The sequence below is a fragment of the Gallus gallus genome, chromosome 12, assembly GCF_016699485.2.
Source record: "Gallus gallus isolate bGalGal1 chromosome 12, bGalGal1.mat.broiler.GRCg7b, whole genome shotgun sequence".
NCBI classification, from domain to species: domain Eukaryota; kingdom Metazoa; phylum Chordata; class Aves; order Galliformes; family Phasianidae; genus Gallus; species Gallus gallus.
Window position 1 is genome coordinate 8,524,902 of NC_052543.1, and position 27,659 is coordinate 8,552,560.

At 36.8% G+C, this 27,659-nt stretch overlaps 2 protein-coding genes across 15 annotated transcripts in view; one reads left to right on the forward strand and one right to left on the reverse strand.

Moving 5' to 3' along the window:
* ERC2 (ELKS/RAB6-interacting/CAST family member 2) overlaps positions 1 to 10,576 on the reverse strand; it is a 426,293-nt gene extending 415,717 nt beyond the window's left edge. For all 14 annotated transcript variants that reach the window (XR_003077468.3, XR_003077467.3, XR_003077466.3 and 11 more), the window contains exon 1: positions 10,244 to 10,576. The gene's annotated coding sequence lies outside the window, so the exon portion shown is untranslated. The remainder of the gene's footprint in view (positions 1 to 10,243) is intronic.
* Positions 8,646 to 27,659, forward strand: part of CCDC66 (coiled-coil domain containing 66) — a 41,124-nt gene continuing 22,110 nt past the window's right edge. Inside the window, exons 1-3 of the mRNA XM_015293403.4 lie at positions 8,646 to 8,738; positions 12,684 to 12,757; positions 20,311 to 20,417. The gene's annotated coding sequence lies outside the window, so the exon portion shown is untranslated. The remainder of the gene's footprint in view (positions 8,739 to 12,683; positions 12,758 to 20,310; positions 20,418 to 27,659) is intronic.

A 27,659-nucleotide genomic window follows, 5' to 3' on the forward strand; every position in this document is an offset into this window, starting at 1 on the left:
ATCTCAGATGGATAATTTCATACACTCAGTGGCTTCCAAACTGTCCAAAAACTGTTTAGTCATATACAGCTCCCAAAATATAAACTGAAAACAACAAAATAGAAGAAGTAAGAGATGATGCAGAAGATACATTCTCCACTAGAACTCACGTTCCTCACGTTTTGAGGTACCACATAAGGTAGAAGATTCACAGAAAAAGTTCTGTTCCATAAACGTAAATGCTCTGGCAAACAAAGTGTGTATATATATGTATATACATACATACCAAAATTTTTATCACAACAAACAGCTGTGCTGTACACAAAAGCCAAGGTATACACAGGTATTTAAAGTAGTGATCAAAAGGCAGAGACATTTCTGGCAGATCTTTTTAGATTACCTTGGTAGGCAACTGTTTTAAAAAGGGCTTAACACATCCTCAAAAAAATCTTTTTCTCCTTTGCATGCTTTTTATCAGATGTGATGGCTTGAGGAAAAAAAAAAAACTGATACAGAGTACATACAGAGAATTTTTTTTAAGTACATTTCCTTTCTTTAATCAGAGCATTACTGCATATTTTATTTCAGTACAGTAAGAAAAAGGTGGACAAAATGCTAGTTAATATGGGGCTCTTTGAAGACCTATATTGTTTTTATCAAAAAGGGGAATGTATTTTTCTCTACTTATCACTATCAGATTGATGAAATTATTTGTTTTTCCTCCCACTTTTCTAACCATAGGAAATAACGTCACTTAACTCTTCCCATTAGTCTACTATTCCTGAGAAGTTTGAAAAATAAAATATACACGATATAAAAAGTAATATCTTCATTTAGGTTCCTTTTAATTATCAATAAGCATTAATTTCACTACTTCATCCTGTAGTCAGTAAATGACAAACAGTGTACATGCAGTTGTGTATAAAGTTAGCTACAGAATGTTTTGATCGTGCCAGTTGGTGATGTCCCTCAAGATCCATTAATGCAAAATGAAAGACGTGGCATTTCCCATCTTGCAGGAATAGCTTATCACATCTGCCTGGCTTTCCTTTCTATTTCTTACTACAGAAACAGTATATGAAGAAAAAAGTAATGACTGCTGGATATACATCTAATGATAAACATGGAAATCTGTCAAGAAATCGAATGTTATTGGGCACAGGGACACTAATTAATACTCATCACACAATTAGAAACTCCTGCAATGGAAATATTTGCTCCAAATGCAGTATTAAATACCTTGAGGAGCAAGCTGTTCTGACTGAATTAGCCAGATTGCCAACTGTTTTACCCTCTAGAACACTTAAGCAAAGAACCAACGTCTTTACAATTCTCTTTCATAGATGTTTCACAACTTTAAAATAAGGCTAGTGTTCATTAAAGGTACATTTTTCATGGTGCTGACTTCCCTATTACAACATTGCAGACATTAAAATTGGTTTAAATCAGTTAAATACGAATTAGAAATGGACTTCTATTATAAGTATTATTATTTAAACTACATCAACTGACAACTGCATTTTCAACTTTAAACTCACTCTGTCTTGCTGAAATACAAATTCTTAAAATTTTCTCTTTAACACTTCCACTAAAATATTTTCCTGCATTCCTGCATGTGACAAAAAAAAAAAGTATTCCTGGAGCCTCTAAGATGTTTCAGTGAAGTGAGCATTTTAAGACTTCTTTTGTGTATGTATCACATATTAAAGACCTGAATATAGATCACAGGATTTTAAAAAATGACTTTTTAGTCAAGCCATGTCAGAATTATCAGGTCTAATTTTCATTGATCTTAACAGACACCACATTGCATTTTGATAAAAAGCTATAGGGTCGTGTATCAACCAATACTTGACAATGAAAAGTAATACAGTGGGCCCAGCAAAACATCATCCAATCAAAAATCCAAGTTCATTCTGATTTAATGGTCAGTGAAAAGAAGCAGAGTTGTTTGGCATTATCCATTGTTTTACAAGTACTGACATAATAAGTGTTGTTAAAAGTAACGCTTTGAAGATGCAATGTAAGATTCAGTTTATCAAAGCTCACAGTTCTGATAGTACATCAACGTTTTGTTAGCAGTTTGATCTCTGCAGCTTTTAACATTAAGATCCTTAAGAAATTTGTTGGAAAAAAATATACAACTAATAAGGGACAGAAACATGTACGTTCCAGAACACTGAAAGCATCTCTACTGTTGGAGTCTTCTCAGCTTTCATGCACCATGATGATCTTCTCAGGATGCACAGGTAACTCAACAGGCGAGGCGAGTATTTGTGACTGTGTAACACTTCACAGAAACACTGTGCTCCTTACAAATTGAATTATTTTTCTATTCCAATTGAGAAGCCTGTGCTTAAATGTAAGCACAAGCCAAGACAATCTAGAAGTTTTCTAACAAAAATCAGAAGAAGAATCTTGTTCTATTATTTCTGAATTTAGAATGGCAAGAAACACCATCTTTCTTCCCCTTTTAAGCAATCTGTTAGTACTTAGGGACAAAAGCCTAGTTTTTAAAGTTTCTTCAGCAGAGAACAACTAAGTTCAAGACAGACATAAGGGACAGCTGTAAGCATACTAAAAAAGTGCACTTTTCAAAAGCAATACATTATTAATACAGATAAAGAATCAAAAGGAAAACTAATTTAGCTCAAATTTCTATTTTTATAATTGTGTAAAAAAAGTAAAGAAAATAGTGGGGTAAGGGGAAAAAATATACAAAACTTAAGTCAGAAATAACGTTCATATATATATGTATATATGCTTCAAACAGCTAAGCTTCCTTTTTTTTTTTAGCTGAAATCTCATTTGCCTTGGAGCAGCCAAAGTGCAGCAAGTAGGTCACTTCACATTTGCAACTTCACATTGCTAACTTTCTATCTGGTCCACACTTCTGCTTTGTCTGTGAGCAAAGAAATCTGAATCCTTGACAGAGAATTATAGTCCAACTTCTTCAAACACATGAGGAAGATTATGACATAATTCAAAAATCAGCTCTTCAAATTGTAGACACACTAATGACACCAAGATGTGGATCTGACAGAAACCTTTAATTTTTCATATAATCTTTTGCATTTATTTTTCCCCACTTACCTCCACAGAACTAATGGAGCCCATTGGGAGCATAAATAACACTTAATTATAAAGAGAATATTATTGCAGATGTGTGTTATATTGTTATGTCATCATACAAGAAAGGATGCTAGGCAAAAAATTACTCCAAAAATTTGGGAATGAGGAACCAGTACAGAGAGCTGCTGTGCTGCTCTACCTAGACCTTGCAGAAAGAGCTCCTTGAATTCAGAAGATGAAAAGACAGTCTTTAATCTTCAAGTGATACAAATAAGATCTTCAGAAACATTACTCTTTAAAAAGAAAATTGGATATACTTATGCTTGCATTACTTCTCATGAAAGATTCTGTAAACAGAATCACATGAAGTATCACCTAGTATCTTCCTTTCCCTTTGTTATATATACACTCACTAACAAGGTTGTAAATGATTAACAATAAAAGACACTGAATCGACTCAATCAGGAATGACAAAAGAAAAAGTCACAATATTGAATTTTTCCTTATAAATTAAGTACGCAACAGTTCAGATGGATCAGAAGTATTAATAATGTCAAACACCCATCAAAAAAAAAGAAAAAAAAGGAAAGGAATTAAGGCCACAATGGTAGAATATGTACAAAAACTTAAGTATGTTCATGCAACAGCAAAAATCTATATTGTCAACATTCATTCCAATACTCTGAAACATAAGGCTGTTTATCTAATAACATATACATACTACAAATACCAAATGCATATTAAAGGCAGCAATTAATTTGTCATAGGAATAAAGCCTAAGAACTGAAAATAATTTACAAAGAAATTGACTGAATTACTGAATAACTAAACTTGTAGGTTTGCCTAATTTCATTTTAGGTGTGTTTATAAATATTGACATTTACATTAACGTAATACTTTCTACTCTAAGATGGATTTCAAACTTGTACCTCTTAGAAATAACCAGAAATGCTTCTACACAAAGGATTATTTTCAATTGAATTTGCTAAGGTTACTCACTTGAATGTTATTAAACACAGTGTTCCATATGTTACCTATTTACAGGATAAAGGTGTATGTTTATATATATACACACACACACAAAACTCCCTTTTTCATAAGAAAATACAGAATAGCCATAGGACCAGCTGATAAGACTACTGCATAACTTCCTGTTTTTTCTATAAAATTGGATTAGATAGTAGTCAATCCTTAAATATTGGGAGATATGTCAACTTTACCACTCTGTACTTTACATTTCTTGTGTTTGAGAGTAGTGATATGCATACTGATTTCTACTATAAATTAAAAAGTATATATCTATCTGTGCATCCAGCATTCTTCAAAGCCATCAGAATTCAAAAACGTAATGAACATCTCTTCTCCCCACCAGGATGGAAGGGTACACACTTCATATGATCACATCCAAAAAGTGAAAGTGGCTGTGCCTCAGTCACATGAGATCAAAGTCCTCCGAAGGAATGCAGGCTCTACAGGTGATGCAAGTGATTTACTACATTACTACTCATTCAGCAGAAAGTCAGCACCCCAAAACTGTTAGAAAGCAATACACTTCTACAATTCTCTTTTTCTTTATTCCCAGAAAAGTCTGAAAACAGTTTCCCAGCCACTTCTGGCCACTAACAACTTCACATGATCTGATCTTCCACCTTTGCACTGACACTGAACCCTTAGTCAAGCCTAATCATTCCAATTCACAAGTGCAAGCGAGAAGTCATTCCAGGCTTCTGCTATGAACATCTCACATTGATGACAGATGCTATCACCACTGCTTTTCTTAAGGAAAAAAAAATAAGGAGAACCACGTCACCTAAGCAGATTTTAAATGAGGCCTGTGAAAGAGATATATAAATGAAAGCCAAGGCACATAACAACTGCCAGTACTTAGCCACCAAAAATGAGCATGCTTGACAAAGCAAAGCCTGCCTTCCAGAGAAGCATCTGAGAGCAACAGTATCTCACGCATAAAAAAACAATCAAAATTTACAGTATCATGTTTGTCTACTAACCCAAGTTGTTCAAAGGCATAGATTGTAAGAACTGAAATTTTAACAAAAGTATATTGTGAGGAAAATAACGTATTACTAAAAAAAAGTGTTTAAATCAAAGTCCACGTGATCACAGAAATACAGTCTATGACTTCTTATTAAAAATAAAGGATTCAGACTCTGCATATATTACAGACTTAGTGAAATACACATCAGCAAACTACCTGTAAATTAATTTTACTAGCCGTGAGAAGTGCTTAGTTAACAATACTGAAAACTGAAACAGTAGCAAAACAACATCCAACACAATCAAACTCCTATTTGACAAGAAGGAATCCATTTCTGGGAATTAGAGTACTAAGGTCTCCAAATCCATTTAATTTGTTATTTTTGTGAATAGACAATCCAAACAGATGCCAAATAGGGGAGCTGTGTCTGGACACAATAAACCTCCATTAGAAATTGGAATGCAATCACCGAAGAGCATTCTGTTAGCCTCTCAAAGTCAGTAGAAAAATATGGCCAATAAAGCATCATCCAAACCAAGTGAACTACTTACTGGAAGGGAAAGCATACCACATATTACCAGTGTTCTGTGTAATGTGTGATCTGCTAAACTAAATTTAGGAACAGCAAAGACTTTTTCTATACTACTTTGACTTCCTTAGAAAAAGATTGCACATTATAGACAGCTAGGCAGTCATTAGTGGAGTTTGCATACATTGCTTTCTCTAGTGATTTCCTGCCAGACTGTGAAAGTGAGTTTTTAAGCTACCCTTACTGTGGTCTAAAAAACTGATGTCACCTTTCGAAAACCTGATCCAAAACTTTCCAGAAAAAAAATAGGCTTTTATAAACATCCAAAATGTAATATGTTCTCACATATCCAATCACTACTTGACCCTGTTAAGTATACCTCAAATTCTAAGACATGTTATATATGCAAGCCTAAAAATAGAAACCCTGACATTACAGTTACCACTCATTATTGTTACAAATTAGAGATCATAGTGTTATTAAACTTCCACTTTCTGAACTTCCACTTCATGTCCACTTCACAGCTTGCACTTGTAACATCAGGATGGAATTCTAGGTTCTGTAACGGAACCTTATCCAGAGAAGTGCCAGGACATTTTTGCTACTGTTCTCCTCTGGGTCAGAGCTCAGCACCTGACAGCCTCTCTGGAAAGAGCTGGGGTTGTTACAACTACTACAAAACAAAAGCTGGCTATTTAAGACATTCTAAAGCCAAGAATTTCAAAACCACCATCGCTAAATGAATCATAATATTTCTCTGAAATCAACAACCAAGAAAGCAATATTAAAACTTGAATACCAAACTAGTGATCTATTCATGAAATAGACATCTATTCAACATCTATTCATGAAAGATATTCATGTTTTCCTATACAAAAACACTGGATATCTTTGTTCATAAGCTTTCTTGGTTGCCACAAATAGCCCACATCATTCACCTAGGAAATGGGTTCAGCTGGAAGGAAGAGGGCTGGGTAACGGTGGTGAGGAGAGCCATACCTTGCATATGGAAAGCATCAAGCAGTCATAAATCTATCTTACTATTTATTACGATTGCAGAATAATTTTAATATAAACCATTACATTCAAATAAGTGCAACCAATTAAAAACCAAGTGCTTTGGCAAAAGATTAAATTGATGTTTCAGCTGATCTGCATTTGGATTTTCTTGCAAGTATCACCCTCAAGAAAAGACAACGTCCAGTTCATTTAGAGAATTTTACAGGTTATTTCTTAGCTCTCTTTTGGTCAGCTGCAATCCTCAAAAAAGAAAATGTAATCTTATATTTGCTTTAAATTAGTTCTTATCCTTTTTCCTGGACTTTGTACTGTCTTATTTTCTACAAACACTGCAAAATAAGTTGAGAATCCCTCATTATTGGTAAGTACACACAAGACTACCGAAGAACAACAGCAACTGGCAAACTTATTTTAAAGCAATCATAAACCTGGAGAAAACAAATATAATGTCACAAATAAAAGAGCAGTCACATTACAAAAATATTGCAGTACCAGAACAGTTTCCTGAGGTGAATCTGAATAAACATCTCCACATATACCCCAGGCCTCCTACAATCTAATTTTAACTGAAAAAAAATAATAATAATAATAACAAATGCATCATAGTGGATAAAAATGTAACAAACACCATAAGAGATACAGGTGGAAGAGCATATGTTGCCTTGGAAGTCATACACTGGCTGGTTGCCTCGCCCTCTTTAAGGGTGAACAACCCACACTTCTCTGTTAGTCATCCCTAAAAGGTCTGCAAGAATAATCTTCCCAAAGCAAGAAAAATCACACTGAGCAATCCCTTACAAAAACAGGCCTGGCAAATAGCTAGGTCTCTAAAGGTTTCACTCCAAGATGGCTGAATGATCTCATTTGATATTTTGCTACTAAGAATGTTGGCCACTCCCTTCCCTTCCCACCTACAGCCCCCAGAGCATGCAAAATATAGGGGACTACTACCATGAAAAATTACATCTTATGCTATCATTCATCAGAATTTGATCAGCAAGTTAGGGGAGCTGAGGAACTCATAGGAGAGAGAAGTGGTGAGATGGGTCTCCTCCAAAGGGAGTCGAGAATGATACATTAATAATGAACTCGATCGCCAAAAGATAAAAAGAGACCTATGCTAAGGAAGACCAAAGAAATGAACAGTTCTTAATGCAAGGAACCAATTTCACCCAGGAATGGAAGAGACAAGATGTCTCAGCAAGCCAACCTTCTCTTTCACTGTTGGGAAGAATGGGGAACAGTACAGGAACTGAAACACCTACTGATCAAAGAGATGCATTTTATTTCAAGACAGGATATGCTTTCTATTCATAAACCCGCCTTTATGCTGGAGAGCCCCAAAACCTAAACCGGGACCTAGAGGAGGGTAACGGCAGCTGAGCTGGCTGCCGAAGCACACTTTCCTCCAGCACAGAAACAGCCTTTCTCCCCTCAGCACCACCTCCAGAAGCACGTGTTCCAGCCGTCTGCTGGTGCCGGCGCTTTTAGCACCTACTCTCTCACGACACCACAGCACCAACAGCAGTGGCGAGGTTCCTCCAAAGCACTGAGGAGATCTGGAGCTCCCACGCACAAACCCCAGCACGAAGCCAAGCCTTGCGTTTTGGGTTGAGTTGTTACAGAAGAAACCTTCCAACGCACACACGTATTCCATAAGGAAACTGGAGTAACTTACCATCGCACACTGCCCGCGTGCAAAAGCAGATCTTAAAAAGGCATCTTTTCCCTTTCGTGCTCAAGGAAGGAAGGAAGAAATGAGGACAGGCACTGCTCAAACGGACGGGGGCTACAAAACCCTTCGTTCTCCCACAGGGCAGGTGAAGAAAACACCCCCCAGCCCTACCAGCAGTGAGCTGGGGACTGCCTGACTCCGAGCAACCAGCACGGTGACCCTGTGAGGCAGCCGCGGGGCGCTGAGGAGACCCCCCCCGGACTGCCGCGCGCCGGGAGCGGCGGGAAGCGCGCGCCGGCCTCCGCCCTCGAGCAGCGCTGAGCATCGGGGCGTTCCCACCAGGCACGCAGGGAGGGGCGAAGCGGGCGCTGCTTCCCGGCCCCGCTGGGGGTGCTGGAGGGAGCCGGGCCGCTCGCCTTTCCTCCTCCTCCTGCTCTTCACAGACGGCTCGTACGGCCGTGAGTCAGGTAGATAAATGGAGCCTCTCTCCTGAGTGGTGGCGGGGCATGGGGTAGTGCTTTCTCTTATTAAAATTCAAGGCAACGTTCCCAGCAGATTGCCACAGGGGTCCCTGTGAGGCGCGGCGCTGCCACAGCTGTTTGCAAGGAGCCGAGTCAGGGAGTCGGGACGGTGGTCGTAGGGGAAGGGGGTCCATCCCGCGCATCCCTGCCTGCGGGGCTGGAAAGAGCTTCTGGGGCAGCGCTAGGGAGTTGTCCCGAGGCGGGAGGGGAGCGGTAATGTCTCCCCACAGCATCCTCCCTCAGGCGGGCGGGGGAGAGGCGGAGGATCGTCTCCGTCCTAAGTGTCGCCACAGGGAAATGAAGTGGCGCTTAATGGAGGTGGGGGGGACCTTCCCCGCCCTTCGAAGGAGGGGGAGCGGCGGCAGGCAGGGCCTGGTGCCGGCGGGGCTGCCGGGAAGGGGCAGCCGAGGTGTACACAGCGGGGCCGGGGCGCGGGAATAGGACGAGAAGGGAAAAAAAAAAAAAAAAAGAAAGGGAAAAAAAACAAATCCCAAACAAACAAATAGTTCAGCGAAAACACTGATTTAAAAAGCCGACCAGAAAACTAACCCTGACAAGTGGGATCTGCCCTCCTCTTGGCTGCAGTTATTGGCTGTGCCTATTTGCAACGAGCTTGTGTCTGCCAGCGCAAGTGGCCGGCCAGGGTGTCCATCAAAAGGGAAATAATCAATTCGCCGCTAAGGGAGTAGATTCCCATCCATCCATCACGGGCTTAGCAGGTAGCCGCCTAGAAATCAAGCACACGCTAATAATATATACATATGTATATGTAAAACACCTCCATCATATCTCTATCCGGTGCTCTCAGCAAAATATATGTGTACCCTCGGTGAATATGTGCGTGGACTGAGTCATTTGCATCACTCCTATCCTACCTAAAATGATCTTAAAAAACAAAAAACCACACAGCATCACAAAAGAGCAACCTCTGGAAGTATTCATTAATTATATAACTGCAAAATAACATCCTGTTTATTTCTGCTTTGCCTTCACTAAAAGAGAACAGAAATCCCCCTTTTTTTTTTTTTCCCCTGACACAATTTTAAAACACCAAACATTACCCAGCATTCACAGATAAAGCCAGGAATTTCTAAAGCCTAGCAATTATATTCTAGAAAACTTTAATAGCAATAATACTGTTAAATGGAGAGCACACACACAAAATAAAAAAGCAAGAAAGAAAAAAAAGAGACTCCTATGGTTGCTTTTAGGAAAAAATTGCAAGAAAGGTTTCTGGCTGACGATTCTGTAGGGAGAGGCACTCTCTTACCAGAAGATGTGCACTTGGTCCCATTTATTACCGTGCATTTCTGAGGCAATATAAGAAGCCTCTGCAATTTCATTTCCAGTTTCAACTATCAGACAGTTGCAGAAAGCAATATCTAGCAATCCTTGATCACAGTACATTCACAGCAATGCATTACAGCCATATTCTCACTCAAGCTTCTCACCTTTCAAATCGTTGCATCTGTCTTCCGTCCTCACATGGATTTTACAACATCACGTTCAGCTGACATCTCGTTTGCACGGAGGAAGGAGGCAGCAGGGAGAGCCGGGGCCGCCGAGCACCCACGGGGCGCGGCAGAGGGACCCCGCTGTTGTCTTGGGGGGGCTGCGGGCTCCTGTCCCTCGTATTTCTGTCCCCCAGCGAGTGTCCCTCAGTCAGCTGCGAGCCCGGCTGGCTGGGCTGCCAGTCCCTGACTCAACATTCCCAGCATTCCCGAGGAGCCGGGCTTCAGCAGCGCCGGGCGGCCTGCCGCCGGGGGCAGCAGCAAGCGAGCTCTGGCGGCAGCGGCTCACGTACCGCAGCTTTCTCAGAGCGTTCGCCTCTGTCCATTCACTGCACAGCCGTGGGTTCCAGTCCCCACCCTGTAGATGTCTGAAAGGAAAGTGCGTTACTCATTGTGAGATAGCCTAAAAATACACCTCTGTCTGCGTAAAGCTGCAGAGGACAAATTGCTTCCTTGTCGCTGCTCGCCCAAGGCAAGAAATGCTCAAAGCCAGGTGCTTGAGAACATGGGATCTCAAGTCCATTTACTGAAGGCGCATACGTATACGGGAAAAAGAAATCTAAACCCCTATTCTGGGTTATGTGCAAAAGTAATTAAGACATCCATATTAGCTTCCATATTAAAAAAGCATGTAGAGATTAGCTGCTATTTAAAGCATGAAAGCTTTTTTAATTAGAAAACTATGAATTGCATTAAAAATTATTCCTGAGATCGTATTTTATTTTTGTATCAAGAGGAGCAACGGAAACCTTTGTAAAGGTTTGACTTCTCATCATAGAAATTGCTTTTTTCCCCTCTCTGTTTTCCCCTCTTCTTCATATTGCATTTTCCATGAGTTTAGTTGCTCTTGGTGCTATTATAAGCGATCATCCTCAGTCCTTAGTTTCAATGGAACTTCATATCTTTACCTATAAAGAATTTCACAATGTGTTTTACCTGCCTTTTCTTAACCTCACTGCTGTGACAATGTTTTTAAAGAACACTTCAAAGCCGTCATTATCTTACTATAATCTTACTCCTCTCTTGCCTACACGTTACTGAGAAAAACAGCTTTTGTGAAATTTCAATTTTAAACTTTGTCAAATGAAATTGATTTCAACAGATCACATGTAAAACTAACAATCACTTCATTGCTGTATCTGCATTAACCAAAACTGGTTTAAATGCTTTGCAGTTGTGAATACTTACTCAGAGATGCAACTGTTCAAAACAATGCTAGAATGCAAATCACACTAAAAGTACAGTAGTTTGTTTGTTTTCCCAAGGAAGAGATGTAGTCTTACTGTATCTACATACTGCTATAACAGTTAAAATATGGGGCAAGTACTTTCTGTGCAAACTTCAGCTGCTTTTCAAAGTGGCATATTTACCTGAAGAAATTTCTGTTAAAAACATGGAAATGGTGGATAGAAGAACAGTCCTTGGAGACACCTGACAGGAAGAAACATGGTTTTGTATACAAATAATTTAACTTGATCTAAAAAGCACACAGAAAACACTCTTTTTTGCTCCTGAACAGTTAGCAAGTCTGCATCTGGAAGAAAATGTATAAACACTATTAAATATGGCTCACCACACTGAATGCTTCAATGCACAAGTGTCCTCTTCCAAAATCTATTGCTTAATTTTGATTAGTTTGTGATAAGAGTATCTTACAGAGATGTTTCTGTATTGCTAATGCCAGTTCTGTCTCAGCCCTGTAATGACAGGACTTTTGTTAGAAGTAGTGTCAGTTTCTGTCTGTTTTTTAAACACCATGTCATTCCATCACTCTCTGTATGAAAAGACAAGAACATCAGGTTCTGATTTCTCTTTCTGTGACTCATTCACCAGCAGAGGCTACAGGCCTCGTGATAGCTTGCAAGAACCAAAACTATTTTGACAAAAGACCAGTAGCCTGACCCCGAATTCCCTTTCCAAGGAATAATCATTGATTTACATTCGAGCTGCAACAATATTGTAATGATTTAGGCTTGCAATAAAATTTGTGGCAAAATTAATCAAAGCCTGCCTCAGAGTAGTAGACCATCTGTGGGGGCCTGTCAGTAATACTAATGCCAAAGAACAGAATATACCCAGTATGGACAACACCATTTGGTGTAGAGCTCTGAAAAGAAATATTTTGCCAAATTATATTGGAAAATATAATGTGCAGTTCAAGTAAAGGGAAAAAAAATTACAGCTAAACCACTTATTGTAATAGCAGAAACAAGATCCATACAACTTCACAGTCACATAATCCAAACTCTTTGATAATATTAATTCCCGACACCAAAGAATACTGGCATTGAAACACAAAGTGCAGGATAATAACAGTAATATACACTTAAGACAGACTTCTTTGCAGCTGATAAAAGTTCTCATTTCAATTTGATTACAGGAACATCTGTGTCGTCTTTGGTGTCATGATACAGGTGGATGTCATTAAGCATAAAACGAAGCAAGCCAGATCAGGTGAGTTAACTAGCTAACAGACATACCTTATAGCATTGTTAGAAGCAATGTGTTGTAAAGTTTAACTATAGCAACATGTAGCATAACCTCTTAGTTAAGGTTTCAAAAGTTTCTGCTTTCACTTTTGGCTGATCTACTTTTGTTTGTTTTCTGCTTTTAAAATAAAGTATTTGTAATTCATTATGAGCATACCATACATCAGAACCTGTGAAAAGCTCAGTGAAATTAATGGCTGTTTCTTTGTTTAAGGAACAGTAAATTATACCCTAAACAAACAAAATAAATGCAAAATAGAAATTTTGCAGTCTACTATTTTCCTTAGCCTATGATGTACTGATGTGGAAAACAAAATATAAAACATATACACATTTTTGTTGTTATTAAGTTATTCTAAATTTAAGAAATTCAAAATAATATTAGAAAACATTTAACATTACTTATTGCCTTTGTTCCAGTGCTTCCCTTTATTCCTTCCAGATCTCTCTTTTCTTCTTAACTGTGGAAATAACACTCCAGCAGCATCTTTGTCTCTCGTAGTTTGACAAAAATTCATGTTGTTTAGTGCTACATTTGAAAAAATAAGGAAACCACAAGCAAACATAAATAGAAATGGAGCTCAATCACTTCTACTTCATAACTGGGAGCAAGCACCTACAGGTGTGTGCTTTAAAATTTGAGGAAAATGCATTTTAGATGTATTTTATTGAACCTGGTCCTCGTGTATTCATTTGTTCTGGGGACAGTGGCAGAACTGTTTTCAGCTTTATTTCCTACTACAAAAGCCAAGTCAAGAGCATAATATAACAGTCTACATATCTAACTAACAAATAAAAGTTTGAAAGAATCAGAATTGTGCCAAATACTGCTATTGTATTAATTTGAAATTTGAAAAACTGATCTATTTTCTCACAAATAAATAAATAAATGCAGCATGAATAGAAACAATGCAAGGACATGAGAACAATTAGAAGCATGGAGTTCCTGAAGCAGAAATAAGAGATATTCAGTCATCAGCCACTATGACCTGATTGTAAAAAAATGGGAAAACATAAGGTAATGCTAGATTAGACTATTTTCAGGAAGTGTAAACAGTAATTCTGTTTACCCTATATTGCATTACAGAAGAGATAATGGGACAGTAATCAACTTGATAAGATTTAACCACTCATCAGAGTCACAAGAAACTGTTAAAGCTGCAATTGACCGGTAAAACGTATCACCACAAGATACAACAAAGATATGCTCTTTAAATAACATTCAAACAAATGAAATTGAGGAATATATTTATTTAGAGGAAAAGAGAATAAATCATGAAGGATTTATTCATACTAAAAGCCAATTCCCTACACTTTACCTTTGTTATCTTGAACTACCTTCATAATGCAAGTACTTCCCAAATGGTAAGAACTGGAGAGAAGAAAATTAATGGAATTGAGCAAGAAAACTGCTCTCACATGGAGTAAACTGATAACTCTGGAAGAAAAGAACAAAGTCTGTTCTTCAATTTATACTGAAAGTTACAGGTGTTGCGTTTTACTATGATGTGGTAATCAGAGCTGCAGTGAGCATCTGACCAGCTGCCATGCCCTTCCCCTCCATCCACCCCAACAACAAACTAACAGAAACCACTGAAACAAAGTTAATGTTTTTGTTGATTTCAGGATGAGGTTCTCTTACCCGTCCATGAGAGTATTGCCCCTGTCAGTCAATACTTTAGTGGACTGCTATTTCATCTTTATCATTTCAGATATCCAGCTACAGATATCTGCTAAATTGAAGTGTAGTCTCCACCAATTGTTAATTTCTTTCTTATCTCATGGCAGACCACCAATCAACGTCTGCTCTCTTTGTTTTCATAATCGTTAGTACAATCTACTTATTTCTGTCTAACAGTGGCACATGCTTTACAGATTGGAAAATCTAGGGCACACTGTCTGAAGGTAATTGATGTCCCCCCTCAATTTCCCAGTTGCAGGAAAGTGAGAGCTCCTTCCCCATATATGATCTTGACCACTACTGTGAAGTTGGCAGGTACAAACAAAATCAGAGTCATGGGATTGCCTACTCTCAGCACTTCATCTTTTCTCAGCAGAACTACTGGCAAGATTATTTCTTCCAGTTTTAAAGAGGTGGTTTCTGAAGCCTGAGACACTGCCTGTATCACATTCTCACGGTGCAAAAACATGGGCAGGAGCCGAATGGCTGAAGCTTGCTAAAGATTGAAACTTTACCAGAGAAACAAGAGTAGTCCCAGAATGAGATCAAATTTCTATAGCTTCCCACTAGATCAAGTAAATTAAGGAAAAAAGTGAAAAGACTAAAAAACAGTAGCCAATATTTTTTTAATTTAATTTTATGTGTATCTGTTATACACAGATACCATTTAAATAACACAGGATTGCAGTGTCCAAAGGCACAGGCTCATATATGTGAGCAATCGAAATCCTTTACTGCAGGTTCTAACATCCCTTATATACATCTCTAAGCTCTCTCCGTTAACTTTTCATCCCCTACATGTCAGCAGAGCACTTAAGTCTCCATATGTAGGCAATAACTGCCTGTGCAAGTGCTCATCCAAACAGAGCCAAAAGTTGCTTCTATTCATGCGCTTCTTCTCCAGTCAGGGTCATCATAACGCAGAGATTACATGCTCCATTTGACTTCTGCTCTTGTCTCCTGGAGAAAGCCTTTGATCTCAGTGTCCTCTTCCGCACCCCTTCACACTTGTTTTTCAGCCTCTCTTCTGAACGTTGCCTTGAGCCTCCACACAAGATTGTAGTTATCTATCTATCCTCTGTTTCAGTTACTGGACAATTGTAATTTTCATTGAAGAAGTCATAAATTCATTGTCCAATTTTATTATCATAGTCATAACGTACAAAAGGATCTCATGTCAGACTTGTAACACAGAAAAGCTAATGGCCCGTGCCATTTTGACTACTTCATTTATGTTCTGCTCTTTGAAAACTCAAGGGAAGTTAAATATAGAATTAAGGGTGTCATTTTTGTTGCTATAATTAAATATCTATCTGTATTTCTATGACAATGATCTATTACAATGACTTTATGAAATATGGCCATTACTTGAGGATCTAACTTAAGGTGATTATGTACACTTACCAATTCTAAACTAAAAATACAAAGGTCTTTCTCTTTTTTTTTTTTCTCTCGTTTTTTATCTCTTAGAATCAGCTCTGTAATTTACATGTATGCTAACACAATTAAATGTATCCAGCACCACTCTGACATCCAGAGGAAATGACTTACTTAGAATGGATTCATGCTGCTAGAATCTCTTAGCTCCCAAAATAGAGTACTCTCAAGTAAATTTGCTATTGGGAACACACTAAACTGTGCCAGCTTCCTTAACATGCCTTGGAACTGGGAGAAGGCAAGTTTGTCTAGTCCAAAATATGATAGGTACTGTTTTAAAAGTGCGGGCAATCAAGATTCAGTGCCAAGAAGTGCCTCCCAATCCTGTTTAATTTACTAGCACAAATGTAACTGTTAGTGAAATTTGGTTGATTCTGAAGGCATTCTTTTCTTCTGCCTACAGATGCATCTAATGAATAAGTCATCCTCATACTCTTAAATGTGTCTTAAAAAACACTACTTTAATATTGATGATTTCATATGAAGTGCCTTCTTTCATTTAAGAGGGGCTTATAGATCCACAGTTTCACTTGTTACTGTCTGGTTTTGTACTCCTCTAAGAGTTTCTACTTTCTTTATTGCTTTATATCCCCACTGTTATGTCCTATTCCACTTATTTCATTCCCTAAGTATCTTTTTTACTAAGAGCAATTTGTGACTTAAGTAATGGAAACACAACCATGCATCATGATAGAAGAATTGGTACATACAACAATGAAGGTCCATGTTAAGTTAAATGTATTATTTCTTTATTAAACTATCTGTTGAACTATCTGTTATTAAACATGATAGACTCTGTTTACATGTTACTGTAGAATTTTACAGAAGTGTTTTTGAAAGCTCGTTTTTGTGCTATATACCAAAATAAAGTTCACACCACAGCACAGCCTGAAGAGAAGAGTCACTGCCTTTCATAGCTTATGTGCGGACTCGGGTGAACCAGTGCCCAGCTGTTTAATGGTGTTCATTTGGTAAAGTGTTCACTGTAACTGAACACTTCTGTGGTTGCAGTGCACTGGTTAGCACTGTGTTAGCAAAGATTAAAATCACAATTTGTGTTCAAAAAGAAAAAAAGAGAACAAGTACTTGCAAGTTAAAATAAACAGGGAGAAATGTTTTCTAATTGTCAGCTTGATATTAGATAACATTTCCTTACAAATAGGTACAAAATGGCTGCTTCCTTCTAGTCAGTCTGGCACATCTATTTCTAGTGGATTGCAAATCTAAGCATATGCATTTTGCAAGAATGAATATGTCTAAGGTACGACTGCAGTGACAGAGAACATAGTTCTTGCAAGTTCCAGGAGTCTGTTCTATCTGTTGTTGTTATCACTCAATAAGCCATTGTTCAGAGAGAAAAAAATCCATGTGTGACTATGCCTAATCTCCATTGCCCATTTTGTAGGCATTCTCATTGTTTAATTGATTCTGCTGGGGGGAGTCAATTTAAAAGCCCAAGAAAAAAAAAAAAAAGAGGAAAAAAAAAAACAAAAAACAGGAAGAAGTATTAAACTTTAAAGCTTAGTGAAATCACTAACAACTTTAATTTTTCCAAGCAATTTCGGTAGCATATGAAATACACAGTGAAAGTAATTTTAATTTCAACGTAGCTTTTCTTTATCTTAGGAACAAAAATTATACAAATCTGCTGAAAAATGACAGAAACCTCAAAAGAGAGAGAGCAAACAATGGAGACTATAAACAGCTGTTGCTCTATCCTTCTTTATCCTTCCTCCACCTCTAAGAATGAAGAAGCATATGCACTCCTGTCAATCCTTTAGCACTGAGTAGAGCAGTACAGATGTTTAAAAAAAAAAAAAAAAACCATGATCAATACTGAAACTCCACAAAATGTTGATTAGCAGATTCAGAACTCCTGGAAAAATGAGGTGATAGACACAAATAGAAGTAGTTGTTGCCTTAGTCACACCAATAGACACAAATAGAAGTAAATTTCCCCTTAGTGAAAATACTAGCTAGGAGAAGAAATATCTAAGCAAAGTTTCTATAAATTTATCAGCCACGGAAGAGGTAAGAGAACAGCAATGGTAAACCTTACAAACAATGCTTAATTCAATTGTATTAAAATTACTACTTGCTCCTTTAGAATGTATACAGGTGAAACCATAAACTATGACTCACAAGGGATTTCTTCTTGGGATGAAGGAGTAGTCTGCCATATAGAGCTGAATTTATTGAGAAATCTTCAGGGCAATTGGAAAGCAGATATGTATAGGAAAAAGCAGACATGGAAACCATGTGTTACAGAAGCAGCAACTACAGTAAAGGAGAGGATAAATGCATTTATCACTGAAGTGCAGCTCAATTAAAATATTTTTATAAGACATGAAAGATTGGGCTACAGTACAGAGCACAGCTTCTTGATCCCTCCATAAACTGTACTGCTAGTGCTACATGGCAATAAAATATGGCCATCTTTAATATGAACAGTGGAACTGGAGAGATACTGGGATAAAATGAGGCAGTACTTCTAACAGGGGTACTTTTAATAACATGTCTCTTCTCCTTATTTAAATTCACTCCGGATTTTCCAAAATATATTTTTCTTTCCTGCCTTTACCTTTTAATATCTTATTTAATGCTTTTTAATACCTTAATCATGCAACTATGAAGAGTAGCACATCTGAAAATGAGTAGAAATATTTTTCAGCTACAGCAATTGGTCTGAGAAAAAGGATTACCTTCCTGCAAAAAAAATTATCTCACTGGAAGTATTTTTCCTTTCTTTCATGCAGCTAATTGATTCATGCTTTTGGCATTTAAGTGCAGTTGTAGTTTTAGGATTCTAAACAGCACTACAGCCTCTGCTTTATAGACAGAAGGGTTTATTTTGAAATAAAGGAAACTAAGCAAACCTGCTTTGATGTCTGTAGTGAGAGAAAAAGACAGGAATGCATACAAAACAAAGTATTCTGCATGTTGTCAATTATTTAATTTATTATAGTTTACAAATATTAGTCACAGAAATACCTGGCAGCTAAACATTAAAAAAAAAAAAAAAAAAAAAAAAACTTAAAAATATATAGGACGTCAATCTCTTTTTCTTTTCATAAAAGAATTAAAAATGGCTTTATCTAAAATGTCTTGGAAGCCAACGTTGCAACATTGTGTAATTTCACTTCTCCTGCATAGGACAGCAGATTCATATAAAAAATACAAAAGAGGTATAGTCTCTCTAGCTTTGGAACTGTGTAGCCTGCTGATACACTGAGTTTATTAGTGTTTCTCAAGTGGTCTCCAGTTTTGTCAGATTCAGACAAATGGTCAGAAAACCTATTATAATATTTGAATCTTTCAATGATATCGTAGGATGAAATATATTTAATCCATCCAATTTTTAAGCATGTGAAGTAAATTGATATTTTCCAGATCCCACTGGAAAACCACCCTTACCTGGTGGTACTGTATCATATTTCCCATGTCAGGAACTTAGCTGTTCTTTCTGATAGCACCTGTAGATATCGCCCTTCTTTGCATAGCAGAAGAGCATTTATGTGTATGCACAGTTAAGTGTCCTATTTGTGTTAGTTCTAGTTCAGCTCTTGTTAGCCTTGTGGGTGCTACTTTTTTTGGGTTTGTTTTTCTGCATTTCTTTTCTCTGCACTGAGTGACATTTAATGAGATATTCTCAAAGGGAGAACAAATCTACTTTGGATAACAACTACCACAGAGAGTTTTCCTTCCATGTAGGCACTCAAATAAGAACAAGGTTTTAGAAGGCAGCAGGATACCTTCTGTTCTGAATGTATGTCTCTAGTTGTAGAGCATCTGATCCTTTTGATGGGATTCTGTAAGCTATGTTCAGGTAACACACTGTGCACTTTGTTAAATTTAATAGCAGAATTTGGCTATCTGGACAAAGAAAAATAAAACTTCTAAATGATCCTTTGAGTTTCATAAAGATTTTCAATTCCTTATACACATTTTTTTCAGTACTACTGGAAGTGATTAAATATTGTAATTGAAGCCTATGATTTAATTAGTCCAAATGCTTCACATAAACACTTGGCTAAAGTAGACGATGATGTATATTTTCAAATTCCCTTTCAGAAGGTCGCACATATGGCCTTTAGTTTTACCGTTACTTTAATTATACTCCAATTAGAACATTTCAAATCCACAATGTTACACTGGATCTGAATGTAGGAAAAAACAGTTTTTATATGAAAAGCTATAGATTTTATTAACTTGATCTTAATCCCTGGATAAGAATCCATGCTAAATATTAATTCCAGATAGTGGTAAGCTACTGGAGGATGCAACACATTTAAGTAAAAGATTTGTTTCCTCTCTCCATCTTTGTTTCCCCCAGAGAATAAAACAATATTTGAAATTATCTCACCCTGTTGAGTGAAATGACTCTTTATTTCTTGTTACAGAGCAGAGATGGTGATTCACACTGTACTGTAAGAATCAAAAATGAAGAAAGAAGATAGGCCAAAAAAGGATTTAACTTGGCATGGCAGACGACACTGAGGAATGTAAGGTGAGTTCAGGTTGATCATGCTTAGGAACACTGGGTCTTCAAGACCTCTAATCTTCACTCATTTTTTAACTTTCTTATCATAAGCCTACCACTACAAAAAGTAAGAAACAATGCCCACTAGCAGACACTCTGATTATATTCTTACCTTCAGGCTCCTATCTGTATTTGATATTTCAGAAGTTCTCTGTAAACCAGGACTTTAGGGTACGAAGGGCTATGAATCTTTCTTTCAGGTCCTTTTCAGAAACTGTTCCCATCTCATTAGACGTATAAACCATTCTGGTTGCACTATGGCACGGGTTTTCCTTTTGTTGCCAACCTATATTCTTTCTCTGGAGTAGACATTTTGTGAGGTGGTTGTTGGTTAATTTTCTTGAGACGCTGCAGGTAGTTGATTTTTCGTAGTTCTCTTCCTCCTCCCAATTTGTTTGATAAATATAATGCAGCAGCAACAGCAGCCATGGAATTGAATGTTGCTATTTGTCAGTTACCTCCTGGTGCGATTAAGTCAGCAGGAGTATAAAAGTATAAAATAAAGCCTTTAAAAGAAGAGTAATTTTCTTAAATATTGAGTGATTCTCTTACGATAATACTTGCAATCAGCACTCAGCATGTGCAACAGCGACATTCTGGAAGATAAAATTGGCTGCTTCAAAGAGTTCAGCATAAAGCAGACGGTTGGGGTACTGTAGTTCTCCTACACTAAGTTATTAAAAGACAAATCACTTATGCTACTGAAGCTCAAACTGAGGTGTTCCAAAATCACAAAGATAATTTATAGAATGAAAAATAGTGAAGACCTGCATGCTGCTATTTGAGATTTAAGGTGTGGTCACATCTGCATGCAGATGTGGGATCCTCAGTACAGGAGAGACATTGATCTGTTGGAGTGTGTCCAGACAAGGGCCACAAAAATGATCCATGGAATGGAACACCTCCCCTGTGAGGACAGGCTAGGGCAGTGCAGCCTGGAGAAGAGAAAGCTCCAAGGTGACCTGATAACAGGTTTCTATAATGATTCTATAATTCTATGAAAATCCATCCATATTATTTAGCATGTATCTTAGGCTTTTTTGGAGATCCACTTGAAAACTAGGACACTTTCAGCAGCATGGTAAAGAAGACACATATGTGTAAGCAGAACAAAATAAAGTAAGGAAGAAATGAATGTACTGCAGTAATAAGAAATTTTAGTTGTAGAAAAAAAGTACTTATTGCAATAAAATTACGGTAGTGATTATGAAACAGATATTGGAAGAACACATCAAAGCTATTAGTAATGAAGTACTTATTAGCCCAATTCCTGCAATAGTCAGCACTTTAAGTACAGAGATGATTCCTACACCTACCACCTCTGGCTGTCAGTTTTTAATGGAATTTAGGGTATAGTATGACCCTGAAATTGCTGTTTACTTCTTACAATTGGAACCAAGGCAGAGCAGTATCCCAAAGGCTGCACATTTCCTGTACTCAGAAACAAGATTGACTATTTCTAGCTACTATCAGTGTCATTTGCTGTTACAGAAACATAAACTGATTATTCAGTTGTTTAAAATGCTACATTTCCCTATGTTCTTCCCTCCTCTCTTCAAAATACATTATTTTTAAGTACTAAATTTAAAGGGAAGCTATCCTAAAATTTTTAATTATCTGAAACATTTCCATTTTTTATACTGTCATACTTTTTTGTTACCTAAGAAAAGTATAAACAAAGTGAATCTCAGCCACTGACATAAAGAAAGATGTTAATTTTGGTGGAATCAATGAACTGAATGAAGATCGTTGTGGGGAAATAAATGTGCTTCACATACAGTCCATTAGGAATTAACTTCCATGCCATTCAGATTGGGTGAATAGTGTGGCTGGAGATTGCTTATTTTGTCATGGTAAAATTAATATAAAATTTAAAATAAATAAAGATTATGCTTTGGAATTAATATGACAGTTCTACTACTGCTCAAATGAACTGAGAAGTACATTGGCACTTCATTTACTAAACATAAATTGCATCTTTTTCTAGTAAGTGGAGCTATTTTTAGAGAATAATCTTCATTGTGTCAATGTACAGAAATAATTTCATTCATTTCTAAATAAATAGATAAGTGTACATCTTTTTTCTAAGTTATTCTCTCTTTTTTTCCCCATTTATTTATCTTTTTAATGTTCAGACCATATTCTTCTGTTATCTGATGATAGGATCAGCAGTAGCTACTTCTGCATATAAAGTGTGGTGTTGCTGCTGTTCAGGTTTTGAATCTCTCTTTTTGCTCTCCTAGGAATATTGTAAGTGGGTATTTGGTATATAGTTTAACTCCTGCTTTATGGGCTATTTACTGAGATCATCTCATCTCACTTTAAAAAAAATATATCACAATTACAGAAATGAAGGCATAATCTGATATGTGTTAATTTAGGAGCAGTGTCAGATTTAGCATTCCTTATTATCAATCTACTCACTATCCTACTAATTCATATATGGTGCTCCGTCACAATTCTTTCCATTGTGACAGCACAGCTACTTGTGTAGTTCCATAGTGAAAATCAGTGAAGTGACCCTCTGAAAATTACCCCCATTTATCTTCCCTGCTTCTCTCCACAAAAATTTTAGTCAGATCAGTTCTTGGTCCAGTTCATCCTGTGACTGCATAAAGCACTTGTACTGGCATGCAGAAGAGAACTGCAGTGAATAAAGGTATAAGAGTTCCACTGAATCTTTTTATCATTGCCAAGGAACTTCTTTCTTTCAGCAAGGTGAAAAATGTGGACTTAGTTGTATAAGAAAGCTTCTCATGACCAATCATAACTGTGTGCAGCCCTTTTAATTGAAAGTATAGATACTGGAAACCAGAATGTTTTTATTTATTAAAAAAAAAAAAAAAAAAGGCATTTCAGACTGCAGATTCGTGTCATAAGCCTGATACCCTCTGCTATTGCTACTCTACTGGTATAATCATAGTTTTTTCACAAGTACAATAAACACATTTCTGAGCTATTTTGAAACTTCCTGTTTTCCTTTCCAACCTGTTCATGAGTTGCACAATTCATGTGAGAATATATCCAAATTATTGTTTATATTAAATATATATCTCTCTCTAGGAAAAAGGAACAATTCTAATCTAGAAAGTGTTGTCATACAGCTAATAGGATAAGTTAACAGTGTACTCTGAACCAAGTGTTAAATCTAAAAATCAATGAGTAATTTTAGTAAAATATTCTTAAATATGCAGAGAAAAAGTCCTCTCTCAGAGAAGTAAAACCACTGTTCTTAGCTGAGATAATATTCATGATGGTACTGAATAAAATATTTCAAATGGGAGCTTTTAAATCATTTCTGCTTTTTTTCTTCCTTCTGTATTATACAGCTGTTATTAATTAAAGACTCAGCAAAAACTATAGATCTAGTACATCAAGCAACAACTAGGCATTTGGTTTCATCATCTGAGAAAAAAGGAAATGACTATTTATTGATTAGCTTAAAGCTTGCATTTTAGGCAGTATTGCCAGTCTGTTCTCTCAGATGCCAGTTCCCAGCCATCCTTTGGATGATCTATTATTATTTAGAAGTGGTGTGTCCTAAGAACAGTAGACTGCAACCATGTTTTTTCCTTACCCACAACATGATAAGCATATGTCAGAATTTAGCAACTCCAATAACAAAAATGGCCCATAGCAGAGCTCCTACCTATAGCAGAGTTCCTATTGCCAAGTGATTATATCAGTAGGACTCACAGCTTCTGTTGCATTCACCCTATTGCTTGGTTGGTTTCTAAACACAAACACTGCCACAAATCCAGAACATTTTCAATCTAAATAGGGATAAATATGACAGATGGATGTAGAACACAGATGGAAGGAGGGAGTAGAAAGCCCTCATTTCCAGAATCCATATCGTACTCATTATATGAAGCAAAATGGCTCAATTTCTGCACTACTCAATACAGTATTTCTTGAGCATGGAACACTCATAATTGAGTGGCTGATTTTCTTCTTGACATCTTCTGTCCTTTGGGCAGCAAACTTTCCCACTGCCCCTATTTTTCTCTTTTTTATTTTATTTATCACTCATGTCAACCAATTCTAGGAGTCATGGAGATGACTTTCTTCTCATTCTCCAAATCAAGATTAAAATGTATAAGCATTTTTGATCACTACCACCTTTCAAGTGGCTTTAAAAGTTGTTATTTTTTTTAGCATGGAAGAAGAAAACACAATAGTGAGGAAAAGAGTAAATAACTCTCTTTTTTAGGAAAGAAGAAATGGAATTGAAAACTATAACAGGTGTTAACTCCCTCTATATAGTAGCTGTCAATACTACATGCATAATAGAGATCACCTTTCCAAGATGCCAATTAGTTAACTAATTTATGAAATATACACTGTATACACAAACAATGATGGAACCTTTCTCACATCATTATTTTCAGTATTTTGGCTTCCCCAGTAACGAACAAAAAAGATTTATCTACCTCAATAAAATGAAACGAACAACATCTCTTCCAATGTTCTAAAAGTCACATTGTGTAAAGCCATGTAGCCACAGATGAGATGAGACTGCATTTTTCTGTGTTACTGGAAAAAGAGCAACATATATGCTGTGAAAGTGAGATGCCACTTAGAACACAATCTAATATATTTGAAGAAATATTCAATCAAATGGTTAAATAACATTGCACTATTCTGCAAATGGAAAACCAAAGTACAGAGGAAAGAGGTATTACACCCATATTATTCTGGAACAGCAATTAATGTTTCAGCTCCTGGCCATATGGCTGTTTCACAGACTATCTTTGGACAGTCTCTGTGGGCATTTCTGGCAGTGCAGTAGTAATACACCATCTATCTAGCTCTGTATTTTAAATCCCTAAATCAGAGAAAAAAGCACATACACATTGCTCAGAATAATCACAAAAAATTCAGCAAAAATATTTTCAGTTACTGTTAAAAACCAACACAGTTATTACCATGTTGGTGTTGCAGCCTTTTCCTCTGTCTTAGAAACTTCCACTGCTCTGAAAATTCCACTAAAATCAAGTTATTTTCTTCCTAGTGTGAATACGAGTGACAGAATTTGGCTCATTCTTACTACTGTGATTTAATAATGTATGCTCTTCAATTATCATTTATTGTAAAAGCATACACATTTGAAAACATTAGAAATGATAATATTGTAGAACATGCTTTTAGAAACTGGCAAGTTTTGATAACATTTAAAGACTTGCACAAGTATGAAGTGATTTCTTGTAGATACCGGAATAATTTCTGGCAGATTTCATGTGTCCCTGAATATAATATAAAAAAACTCTCAGAGGTACATTTGCATTGCAGTAGCACTAAAAAAATAAAAAAATAAAAAATAAAAAGAATGTTGCGGAAAGAAGACTACACTGACCTGAGCCACAGCAAGCAACATGATGATTTGTTGTCATGCTTGTCATCACAAGTTCAGTCTCATCTTGTAATAGCCAGATAAGTGTATTTTCCTTTGAAGCAGCAAACATTTCTGAAAGCTATGGCACAACATTTTCATCTCCTTTTCTTAATAAAGCTCCTTTGCTGGTTCAAACGGAATATCCAGAATTACTAGTGTCCTAATGTGCCTCTATTCAAGCTTATCTAATTCAACAGAATGAAGCTTTCAGAATCGACTAGAAAGAAATACCAGGCAAACTCACGCATGTTTTTGCATTATGTATACTGCACAATCTCTTATATGTGTATTTAATGTGTGTGGGTATGTTTATACACACACCCATATATATATATAAAATTTCCATGGTAGAAACTGGAAACAAAGCAGTTGGCAATGCTCACTCATGAAGTGGGACTGAATCATAAACCATTCAGGAGATTCAGGCTAGTTTCCCAATTTTCTGCAGAACAACTATTGCCAAATATAATAAACACTCTCCACAGTGGCAATAAGGATTACTTCAAAATGAATTTGCATCCTTAGAAATTCTAAAGCCCAAATGAAAATGGCACTGAAGCAAGGAGCAGTTGCTGAGATCTGTTGAAATTATTTTTAAATATAACCAAGTTCGACCTAGACAAGCAAGTTATGATTAAAGAGCTTTGCTCAGAAAACTTGACAAAACTTGGCTTATATCAAAGGTGAGAGAAAGCACTGCATCAGCATAGCCCATCATTTTCTTCTTTGTTTAATCGTCTTCCATTTTGCTGCTAGCCATTTCAGTTTTTCCTTCATATTCTCCTTGCATTATGTAGCACAGAACTGAAATTTGCAACAGTGTATAACTTTCCCCCAAACATAAGCACGAATCCAATCAGGTACAGCTCAAGGGTGAAGGAGAAGAAAATGTGCTGTAATTTTGGGAAGGCACAAAGTATAAATGAAGGCAAGGACAAGAAAATATGGAAATGCCTAAAGAAAATGGCATTGCTAACAGTGTGGAAAGAAAAGGGCAGATGAGGGAATTTTGTAGAAAATCCTACTCTTTTATCTCTCAGCTCAAATACATTTATATCAGTCTGCTGATCTACTCAGATTTTTCCTAATCAGATTAGCAAAAATACAACAGCATCTTGGAAACGGTTGTAGAGATGCAGCTTATTCTGCCTTTTCATATCTGCTTCTGACCAGGGAATATGTTTCTCTTCCCTCTTCACACAAACGCACTGTGATTTGGATTATTCATCTTGCAAAACTTCTAAATACACAGTAATAGACCACACATTCCCAATATAACGCAGTGGTGTATTATGTTTTTCTAAGTCGTTACAATGAATTGTAACATTTTCATTTACTACGTTCCACCTCACTATTTTAACATGTAACCACAACACTTCCCACCTCCCAGTCAGTAACAATTAGAAAAAATGTACAAGACCTGAACAGTTTTGAAGATAAAAAGAACCTTTAACATGCTGTCATACTGTAATAATGTCATGTCATAAAAGAAGGTGTGGTCTCCTTTACTAACACACCTCAGTTTACATTAAATGGATTTACAGGCCATCCAACTCCATACATGGATATATTTATATTAAAGCACAGCAAATGATGACCGTCTCCTCTTCTGTTTATACTTTTATTTTGTTTTAAGGTAAAAATCACCTGAGAGCTGATTTCTCAAAGAAATACAGTTTCTAATAATTCTGCTATTCAGGATATATATATTACTGTTGTATATATATATTACTGTTACATTGAATATTTTTCTGATACTACAGAGCTCTGTTTATTTCCAGGAAAAAAATAAGCACCTTACACCTTCCTTCCAC